The 11,266-nt window shown below is 40.3% G+C and overlaps 1 long non-coding RNA gene across 1 annotated transcript; it reads left to right on the top strand.

Moving 5' to 3' along the window:
* Positions 1-623: 623 nt before the first annotated feature.
* Positions 624-10,943, top strand: LOC125327950. The gene is made up of 2 exons (XR_007204461.1): positions 624-9,705; positions 10,802-10,943. It is a non-coding gene; the product is annotated as an uncharacterized LOC125327950 (long non-coding RNA).
* The last annotated feature ends 323 nt before the right edge of the window (positions 10,944-11,266 follow it).

Here is an 11,266-nt window from a genome sequence, read left to right as displayed (position 1 = left end):
TTCTTCAACCCCAACAGGGGAGGGAGAGGGGAAGGGAGGAGCAAACAAGTGGCACATGGTTTGGAGCGTTTTGGTGGGAACGCTAAATGGGAGAATACCATTCCTAAACCACGAAAACTACTAACATTTTTTGAGTCTTTGTCAAAAGTAATCTTACTGTAAGGGTCTGAATGTTGCATGATATTCTGTTTCATGGTTTTTAGAGCTGTTTTCATAGTTTTGAAAAGGAAGTGCTGGGGAAAATGATCTCATAGTCAAATCTGATAAAGAAATGTATCTAGTAAACAGAATTTTAGCACTTGGTCTGAAAACTCTGTAAGAAACCAATGGTAGTTCAAACTGGGATAATGAAACTAGATCAAAAGAATCTATAAAATTGCCTGTTGACATTCATTTTTAAAAATATTTTAAACAGTATTAAGTGTTACCTTCTCTTAAGACTCTTTTTGATTGGATAAGAGATATAATACAAAGATCAAAATTTCATAGAATCATAGAATGGTTTGGTTTGGAAAGGGCCTTAAAGATCATCTTGTTTCAGCGCCCTGCCACGGGCAGGGACACCTTCCACTAGACCAGGTTGCTCAAAGCACCATCCAACCTGGCCTTGAACACTTCCAGAGATGAGCCATCCACAACTTCTCTGGGCAACCTGTGCCAGTACGTCACCCCCACTCTGAAGAATTTCTTCCTAGTACCTAATCTAAATGTACTCTCTTTTGGTTTAAAGCCATTCCCTGTTGTCCTTTCACTTCATGCCCTTGTAAAAAGTCTTCTCTCCAGCTCTTCTGTAGGACCCCTTTAAGTACTGGAAGGTGCTCTAAGGTTTCCCCAGAGGTTTCTCTTTCCCAGTCTAGACCACCCCAGCTCTCTGAGCCTGCCTTCATGGGAGAGGTGCTCCAGCCCCCTGATCATCTTCGTGGCCCTCCTCTGCAGTTGCTCCATCAGGTCCATGTCCTTCCTGTGCTGCGGACCCCAGAGCTGGATGCAGTGTTTCAGGTGGGGTCTCACCAGAGTGGAGGAGAGGGCAGAATCCCCTCCCTCACTCTGCTGCCCACACTGCTTTGTATGCAGTCCAGGATACAATTGGCTCTTTGGGTTGCAAGAGCACATTGCCAGATCATGTCTATCCTACATCACCAGCATTTATTTTGGGAGTCTTGTTGCATGGCTTGTTTCCTTCAAGTACAGACCACGGTGGTTAGCCAAAGTTGAAGTGAGCACTAATCATCTTTTTAAGAGTACTTTTTTTATTTCTAATGAAGTTGAAAGCTTCCAGTATAACAACACAAGTTTTTGTAGAAACTCATTTCCATGAAGGGTACTGGAAGGACAAATACTTCATTGAATGGTTTGGATGATATAAAATGGCATAATAAACAGTATATGTTGTGAACTGTTAATGTACATCACACTGCTGGACCAGTATTAACCAAGGGATGAAAGAGCATGTTGTTTCAGATCAACTACATTCATTACATTAATTAAATTCTTAATTCTGTCTTAGAGTTTTCTGGCAGAGGAACTCTGAGGAGTGGTTGCAGTTCCATGGTAAGGGAATGGATCCTTCCTTTCAGCTCAATAACACTTCCTCACAGTGCTAGAAGAGGAATTAGTTATGAGTATGTGGGAAAACAAGATTGTTTCGTGCAGTGAACTTCAAATTTTACTCTCTTTGATGGGTTATGTATTACCACTGTGACAAAAAGTAAAAAATCCAAAAAACAACCTCACCTCCTGCATTATTTAGTAGAACTTCCAGTAAGCTCTCTAACTGTTTTCCTGGAAGAGAAGGATCCATACAAACTCTAAAGGTTAGAAGAAGCAAGTTTGCTGTATGAGCTTTAAGCAGTAAAAACCTGCCTGTTGTTGCATAATCCTCTTAGGTGATGCAAGCTGCATCTGTGATTCAACAGCTGAATGATAATGAGCTAAACATCTGCAAAAAAGTGTAGTTTGTAACTGCAATCTGGCAGTCACCAATTTTGGTAATGAGAAAATACATTATTTTGGTTGTGCAGGCTTTTCTTAAATATTTTTCATTTTCAGTGCAGCTTTTTGGAAGTGATAAAAACTTCTCTAAAAGCTACTTTTGACAAATGAGTCTAAAGAAATTTGCAATGGTGGTCATTTCAGTTAAAAAATAATACAACCCAAACCACAAGCTTGCTGTTGAACTTGGCCCAAGGCTGATACCGTTTTTGTAAAACTGACTCTGGAAAATTACATGGTAAACTAATGGAGAGAATTAATCATGTTGTGTAGTGGTGGCTGCTATGCCCTTGCTGGTATTTAAGATGTAGAAAATAAAGCATAACATTTAATGTCAATAACAATGTCAGAACTTTTGCAAGTAAATAAAAATTCCATCTTCAAAATGTTGAAGGTTTTTATTTTTAGATGTAACAAATTATTTTTTCCTTTGTTTGTGGCTAATTAGTTTATAGGAATATATAGGTGTGAAGAATGAACTCTTAACAACACAGCTGTTAAGCAACAGCTCTTGGAGTGATCGATTTCTCAAGCGGTGGTTTCATTGGTACCTTCTTAAAGCTTTCACTTAACTCAGTTACCTTGTCTGCAAGAAGTCTTGTTTAGTTGTCTCACCAGTTCTGAACTACGTTGTGATACACAGTCATTTACTCAACTGCTTTCCAGCTCTGTAAATCAGAACAAGAACTCTTAATTTGGAGTGAGGCAGTTTGGATCACTGAGTTCTAGCAAAGAAAAAAAAAAAATCAGTAATAGTCTAGAGGTTGAAAGATAACATTTTATTGGGGTTGAAGGTTGCAGTTTTATGTAAAACCATTGCAGTTAATCTAATCCAGAGAACTACTACTTCTCCAGCTCTTTATATTTTTGTAGAAAGAGCAAAAATGTGACTGACCACACAAGTATCATACGTTATTTTCCAGTATACCTTATTTTACAGTAGTTGTGTCAAAGTGTGGGTGTTTAATCTTTTAAATCCATCTGTATAAGTTTTATAGTGTGCTCATCTCAGCTGTTATTGCCAAAGTTTTTCAGCAATAATTCTGAAGCAGGTAGGTAATACGTTGTTATCAGTGGTAACACTCAAATTTTGCAGTAAAATTGTACAAGAGGATTTTGAAAGATCCTTGAAAGGAAAGGATGTAGTTAGAACTTAATCATCACTGTTTAATTTCTGTATCTGCCTAGGACACAGCGACAGGAACAGCCTTCTAAGGAATGTTTTCTGATGCCACTGCAATGAACTGGTCAAATAAAGAAAAAATGGTCAGCAAAAAAAAAAAACAACGTTACCCACAATTACCTAACTAGCCTGTTGCATATGCTTCATGATGTGAACCTGAAAATGTTTTCATGGTGTGGATTACATATCAAAAAGTGTGAGATTGGGTGCGATAACATTGCCAATCATTTTGTAATTTTACCATGTGTCTGGGGCAACAGATATACCATATCCAAGTAATTATTTCTGTTAGTGCACTATTATTGTATCTTTGGTTGTTTTCAGAGAACTTGTTTAACTTTCATGGAGCAAAAACCCCTGAGTGTGATGTAATCAATACTTCATAAATTATTGGCAGGTGCTCTGCAAGACATGGTAATGAACTGCTCTGACAAATCATCAGGGAATTACTTCTTCTGCTGTTTTGCAGCTCCTGAAGGAGTTGCACAGCTGGCGGAGCATATTGCCCGTCACCATGCCAGACTCGGCATTTGAAAGGCTGCCAGATTGCTTTGTGCTGTTGTGCTTGTCATGGATCAGCAGTTTGCAACAGTATGAAGATAGTAAGTGTTTTATTCTTTGCTCTTTGGAGGATCACACAAGTTAATACTGCATTTATAAAGCGTCCAACCTATTTTCTGAACCTACCAGTACTTGGTTTGCATTACCTGGTTAGATTAATCTTTATGCTGCAAGAATCTATAGAGAAGTTATGTTTTTGAAATACTCTGGTAAAATTTCTCTTAGCATCAATGTTTGGAGTCGCTCGGTATAGCCTGCTTTTCATGTTTTATGTAATTTTATTATGCTTTAGTATTTCTTTCATAATCTCCCTGACTTTACTAATGCACAATATTGCAAAAGCAGTATAAAACTAGTCATCAGACTTTAAATCATTTGTGTATCTCTAAACCTCTTATGCTGATTAAAAGTGTTAAGGCTATTAGTATTTTTTATGTAACTGGGTCTAAATTTAGTTTCTGTTGCAGTCCAAAAACACTCTGATATTGCAAACATAATGTGCTTCCTTTTGGAGTTGATGGTAACAGTTTTTCAGCACAGCTTTTGTGTTTCTGTGTACTAATGACTTGAATAGTTAACATTGTGTTTATTGTAGAAGTTCAGTAGTGACTTTCCATAGTTCTGATTTCTCTTCCAGGAGTGTCAAAATACTACTTTTGTTGTTGTGTGAAATATGATTTTATTTACTTCTGTAGATAAAAAATTGGTTTTTATTTAATTCTTGAATTTTTAAAAAGTTATTTGAGTAGCCCATAGGTTACTGCTCCATTGGTTGGAAAGACAGGACTGTTAATATTTTTCCTCAGGTAAAATTATTCTGGTTCTTGTATGGAGAGACAAAAAGAAAAGGAAGTGTTAAACTGGAAAATGTTAGATAGCATGTATGTAGCCCATACCTTCCAAAATGAATAGCTGTAAAATGCCTGCATGACAGTCTCATCCTGCAAAACCACACTTAATTGTCCATTCTGTGTAGTCTGGTCTAACTGTTTGAAGAACCCAGTTATGAAAAAGCAACAAAGTCGTGCCATCACATGGCATCACATCACATCACAGATTTTATTTCCTGCAATATTGTGCATTGCCTTTGGCCAGTGACAATGTGTGGTCTTAATTTCACACGCACACAAGTTTTATGTCATAGATGACAGCTTGATGCAAAAAGTCACCTTAAAAAAAAAAAGACTACTGGTGTTGGAGGTATGAGAATATCCAATGAAGGAAATCATAGCTCTGTGTTCAAGGAGCCTGTTGGAAAGACTGAACATTTTGAACATGAGTAGTAGCCTTCCTGCTATTTACATACAAAAATGAGTGCCTTTAAGCTCATGTATGGAAATGGGTAATTACATTATGTTTTTATAGAACACAAAATCGAAGATCGTATTTCTAATATATGTGTGCATGATCTCAGAAACAGCTAGAGACTGCATTGTGTGAGCCGTATATACAAGTCAATAGTTACATACCTAGGAGTACAGCACTTGAGTGCTTCTGGTAATTTTACTCCTACATTGGCAGGACTGTTCCATTGATTGTTTTCTAAGAAACAAATAGCTTCCAAATTATACAGTTATTTTTTGATCTGTGAATGGAATTTTCCTTTGCTTGTCAGAACATAGGCTCTTAAAATGCTGAAGTGGTTCTAAAACAATTCATCTAGTCAGGGGGCAATATGTTTTCTTTGAAATTGAGCATTTCTTTGAGACTGGGAAAGGATATCTGCCTTGGTGTTCTTGGTTTGGAAATACAGTATGGATGGAGTGAAGAAAGAGCTTTAGGCAACATGGAAGGAAGGAGAAATAACCAAAACTGTGATGACTTTTCTAGGGACATGGTGTTCTGCTTTGCTTGAGAGAGTTACTGATGTCTTGTCAATTATTCCCCATAGAATTAAGCATGAGTTTAAGCATTGGAAAGTTTTAGTGGCTAATTTTTCAGCTTCTTCAGGCCTGTCATGTCAGAAGATAATGGTGTATGTTTTTTTTCCAGGATGAGATTAGGTTAGGATTATGAACAGCATCATAAAGAATTAAATTCATTGATCACACAGCAGAGTCTGCAGGTCTAGGTTTGATGGCTGCAAGTTGTTTATGAAGTGTTCTGTGCCGGGTGATTTATTTGATTCATAGTTCAGGTTATGGCTAAGGGCAGGGCTAGGGACACCAGGTTGCAAATGGAAATTTTGTACGGTCTCATGGTGAGAGAAGCAAAAATGAGGCTTGGTATCGATACAGAGAAGAGCACTAAAGGCAAATCATGGCTATTCTTGGAAACTTCCACTTTATCAACTGATACTGGGTTGACACCAACAACAAGAAGTTACAAGACTCTTTGTTTCTTGTCTATTCATAAAGTTCTAGCAAATGCAGCGCTCCACTGTCACTGGTCAAAGTGTTAGTCTGTGTGGTTTTGAATACACAGCTTTGTGTAACTTGTTGGACTAACAGATATTTACTTCTGCTTTTTATTTCATTATATTGATCATACCATTCTTTCACTTAATTGTTGATTAGATAGTTCAATCATATGTAATTCTATGAAATCCAGAACTAGAGAGAATTTTTATAGTTGGGCTGCTCAATACTGAAAAATGTTTTTAGTGTTAAATGGATTTTCATTATGGTATTGCCTTTTTTTAAATTCCGTGAGCTTTCTGAAACAGTGTTTAAAACAGTACTAATTTCCTAAGTGTGTACTTCTGTAAGCCTTGATTTCTGATTGCAAATGCTCTGCCACATCTTCTATGTATTGTGGCTCTAAGAGGGCAGATGCAGGGAAATCTCTGAATAGGGTATTACACTTTGAAAGTCTGCTGTCTACTGATGTATGTACAAGTGTAAAATCTCTCTCCTAATAGTGCCACACACTGTTTATTGCACAGAGCTTTGGCTTCTTTTGTGTGACTGATGAGAACAGCTGAAATATAGCATTGTTTACATTATTTTGAAAACTGTCAAGTCAACTGCTTGGTTTTGACTCCCAAGTTTTCTTTTTTTGATTGTCTAGCAAATTTGTTGCCCTGGAGTTGGTAAGTAGCTTTTGTCACTATGCAAGCAGCTGAAATTTAGTAGCAAGACACCTCTAATATCTAGTCTGATTGGGCATCTCTGTATGCTGATAAATGGTATGCTTCAGGGAAGATGAGGGGGAAAGATGGAAGGGGTGAAGACAGGCAGATTCCTGCTTGGCTGTCTGATTATACTGCTGTGGCATATACTTAAGAATTACTTTCTGGATTGTCAGCTTCAGCCTATTTATGATGTATTTTTATAATACTCTGCTTTAGCCTAACTACCTCCTCTGGGCTTTTTTCTCTTAGTTGGATGGGTAGAAGTCTTCTACTCTATCATCTGCTGCAGTGTGTGGATAGAAGAGCACTTACGCTTTTACTAACACCAGGTATATCATGCAGGTGAATAGAAGCCTAGTGCTCCTTTGCTGCCTATGGAAAGTGGAGGATGTGATCCAGAACATGAGAAGTTGAGATTTTCCCTTGGTATCTTCTGGATTTCTGCACCATATCTCCAGAGTTCTCCGTGCATTTCTTCCCCTTAGAAGTCTCTGTTTATTCATGGATACAGTGGATGGGTGGTTGTCTCAAATGCCCTTTTTTATTTATTTTTTTATTTAGGGAGACTAAGCTCGAGAGAAGAGTACATTAAAGCAGCATCCTTGAATTTCTTGCTCCAGTTTACAGTTCCATACATTCTGGTTCTTTCAGACACCTTGGTTCTCTTGGGACACTCAGAAGCTCTGCTTTTTGGGGGTTTTTTTGTGAGCTCTTTTAGTCAACTCAATGCTTTGTTGTTTTTCTTTTCTAGTCTTTTCAGTTTGTGCCAGGGGCAGTTCTGAAATGAAGCCAAAATTAGGATGTAGAGTCTCAGTAGCTCAGAAAGCTTGGGGGTTATCTCGTAACACTTGTGGTGTATTGACTGTTTATTGAGAGAGGAGTTGCTGTTCTTTGGGGATGTGTGGATGCCCATATGAGGCAAGGCTGTCCTTGATTTCAATGCTTCAGTCAAGAAATGGGATATTAGCCTAATAGAAATTGTCTGCCCCTGCATTGCTGCTTGTTTTTTAACTTTACTGTCTGATTAAACTTCTGCAATTCATGGAATAAACATCTCAATAATACAGTCACAAAATGTGTGGAAGCTACAAAGACTGTCAGTCACTGTTTGAAGCATGAAGTTTTTTCCTTGGTTCTAGTCTTCTAGGAATAAAAAACATGTCTAATTTTCCATGACTTTTGGTGAAATTTGATGGGCAGAACTGTCTTTTCAGAATATTGCATTCCTGAAGATGATAATGCTGTCTTGAATGGTAAAATATCAAGGAGGTTCTACATATTTTTGAGTGCTTTTCATCATATCCAGAAACTGCAGAAATAACTAATTTCAGAATCCTCTTGGCTAGTTACTACTAGCTACATCATTAAAAGAACGTGGTAGAACACATTGTAGTTTGGAGATGAAAAGTACATTCTCCTGCAATGGTCAGATGAAAGTAAGCAATGAATTTCAGTGCAAACACTTCCTCTGTGCCTGTTACGTGCTTGAAAAGAATTCCCAATATAAATGCAAGTGCAAGCCATTTTGATTAGACAAAAAAGCAAATAAAAAAAGAAGAAAAGGCAGAGTTTGGGATACAAGTTGGCCAGAAATCAGAACTGGTATGGCTAGTATTAGTGAAGACCAATTCTTTGTCCTACAAACCCAACTCATGTTTATGCCATGTGTTTGTGTGATGTCTTGCCTGCCACGTTCACTTGCCTGCCTAGTTCCAGGTTCTGTGCTCTAGAACATAGAGCACCATGAAGACTCAAAGTCTGCACTTGTGGCCGCAGGGCACGTGTTATGTCTCAGGATGGTCTGAGGCTGGGGCTTTGAAAGCCAAACAACATTGATGATGTAGTTCACTGTAGACATTAAGGAAGCTTCTTTGGAAACGTGGGATGTTTGTGTGTCTCTGGTCCAAATAAAGTCTCTTTTCAGGAAAGTACATTATTGGAACCAAGGAAACTTTTGCTTCTGAAATTGCATTGTGTTTGAAATTGCATTCTGTGTCTGAACAAACTCATCCATTATAACCTTCAAGTAACTTAAAAAGTCTCACTTCTGATATCCCACTTAAAAGGATAATTGATTTTTTCCTTTTTAGTTCCCCTCTGTACAGTTATTTGAAACCTCCTGCAGAAAATGTTAATTTGTTTTCAGTATGTATCTTTTTAAAGCATGAGTTCCTTAGCAAGTTATGCAAGCCTTTGAAACAAAAGCTACTATAAAAAGAAATCTGAATTAAACAATTTGCATAGCAATAGCAGCCCAGTTTTAGTATATGTGTTAAAACAAATGGAAATCTACAGGGGGAGAAATCTAGAATAAATCTAGAACAGATAAACAAATCCAAAGTAAATCATGAGAGGATTTTCCACAATTTCATGTCAAAGACTGCTAAAGTATTAGTGCTGTTCTACTTTAGTATTCAATTTTTTGACTTATCTAGTGGTGTAAGAGCAAGAGTAGACTGAGATTGCTTTTTGTTTCTTTTTCTTTTTTTTTTTTCTTAATAGTTTGTCTCTAACTTTGAAGCTGTGTGGTGCAGAACAGCTGGGCACTGCATGGCCATGTGCTGTGTGTGGGCAGTGGGGGCTGCGGGCTGCCCTGCCCGGCAGGTGGCCATTGCCAGCCCTGTGGTGTTGCTGACTGGAATGGGCAGCCCGTGGCGTGGGCAGCCTGTGGCCATCAGCACTGATGCCTTTGAGCAGGAATGGCAGCTGTGGGGGACCAGAGGCACCATGCTGTGAGGGCTGCTGCTCTCGGAAGGTGACCCACGCCAAAGGAGGGATCCTTTGCGGGAAGATGGCTGTGGGCATCTCACACCAGGGTGAGGACTCATCTGAGGAACAGTGACTGTGGGCACACTGAGCTGGAAACATGAAGACATGGAGAGGCAATGGAAAAACAGTAAAAAGGAAAGAGCAGGAGGTGGGATCGTTACCATGCAACCCCAAGCCCCTGCCTCATCCACTGGCTCGGCAGGGCACTGGCACGGGCTGACTGTAGCTGGTCTGTGACCCATGAGAAGCTGAAATTAGAAAGGGGGAGGAGAGCTGTTCAAGTAGGTGTTTATGCTTTCCCACCCACCCCCCAGCACTCAGATGAGCAATCAGAAGTTGATGTTAACTGGCAATAAATTACAGTAGGAAAAAAATACCCAAGTTCTCAGGGTGTTCTGCCTGTGAGAGGCCTGTGACTGCCCACCCTGAGAGTGTCCCTTTGGGCCCACAGACCTGGCAAGTGGGAGGGCGACTTCCAGGCTTGTGTAGACATCCAATGGTGTCAGCCACTAGTGCTTAGCAATATTACAGACCTCATGAGACATCCCATTTGCTATGAATGCCTTTGAAAGGGTTTTGCCAGCGTATGATTTTTCACCAGATAAGTAAATTACATGGAGCATGGAATTTCTTGGAACCAAAGTGCTATTGGGTTAGTCGTGTTGCCTGCAATATGGTTAGGCAGGCATGAGCAGCAGAGCGTCAGAGCAGCAGATAAATTTGTCCTTTAGGAACAGGCACTAATGAAGTGTGAGCTGCAACCATATGTGGAACAAACATCTTTATGGTGTCAGTCGTGACTTTCTGGTTGCTCTTGTTGAGCTAAGCACTGTGAGGCACTGTCTGCTCTGGAGGAGGCACATAGGAAGGGCCTGGCTGGGTAAGCTGTTACAACACAGCACTGGAAATCGGGGGTTAGCGTTGGTGCAACCCAGCTCGCTGCGGGGCTGGGGCTGCGTGATGCCAATCAATCCCAGCCCCTCCCCTGGATCGAGTTTCCCGAAGAGGCAGACTCAGAGGGTGGGTCGAAGGGCGGCTCAGAAGCCTAAGCCGCACCCCCTGGGCGGTGCCACCTCCCCCGGTTCTGGAAAATTCTCGGTTACTCGGTTGTTCATTGGTTCTGTTGTAACTCTCGCCTCTCGGTTCCCCCCCCACAGTGGTTCTTGTTACATTGTATCCTCTCCCTGGCTTGTAACTCATTGGTTGTTTTCCCCTTTCGCCAGGGTTTTCAAATTCCCTATAAAACTGAGGATGAGCCTCAAGGGAGGATCCCGTCATAATCCCATCATTCCCATCACATCGCATTCCAGCCTTCCGAGCTCGTTTGGGTTGCGAAACTTCCAACAATAAACCTGTTAGGAGTCAGACCTGAACAGCCTCTCTCTTCCTTTGTCTCCGAGCTAAGTGAGCTGATACCACCGGCTCATGCTGTGTTTCCTCTGCCGAGAAGCCAGCTAGCTAGCCCGGCAAGCAGCCCTTTTCCTGATGCCGAAGCCGCTTCAGCGACGCGTGGAGGTAACGCAGCTGGACTGACTCTGACCTGGGGCACGCCAGAGCTCGTGCCTCGAGCGTCCAAACCCTGCGTTAGGTTAATGCTGAAGTTTTGGGTAACACGGGATTTCTGATAGCATTGTGAGAGAAAGGTCTTTTTTTGTTTCAGGTGGTATTTACAGCCTCACACATGAGGA

This window comes from Corvus hawaiiensis, chromosome 6 (assembly GCF_020740725.1).
Source record: "Corvus hawaiiensis isolate bCorHaw1 chromosome 6, bCorHaw1.pri.cur, whole genome shotgun sequence".
NCBI lineage: Eukaryota > Metazoa > Chordata > Aves > Passeriformes > Corvidae > Corvus > Corvus hawaiiensis.
This window is presented reverse-complemented; position numbering and strand designations above follow the sequence as displayed.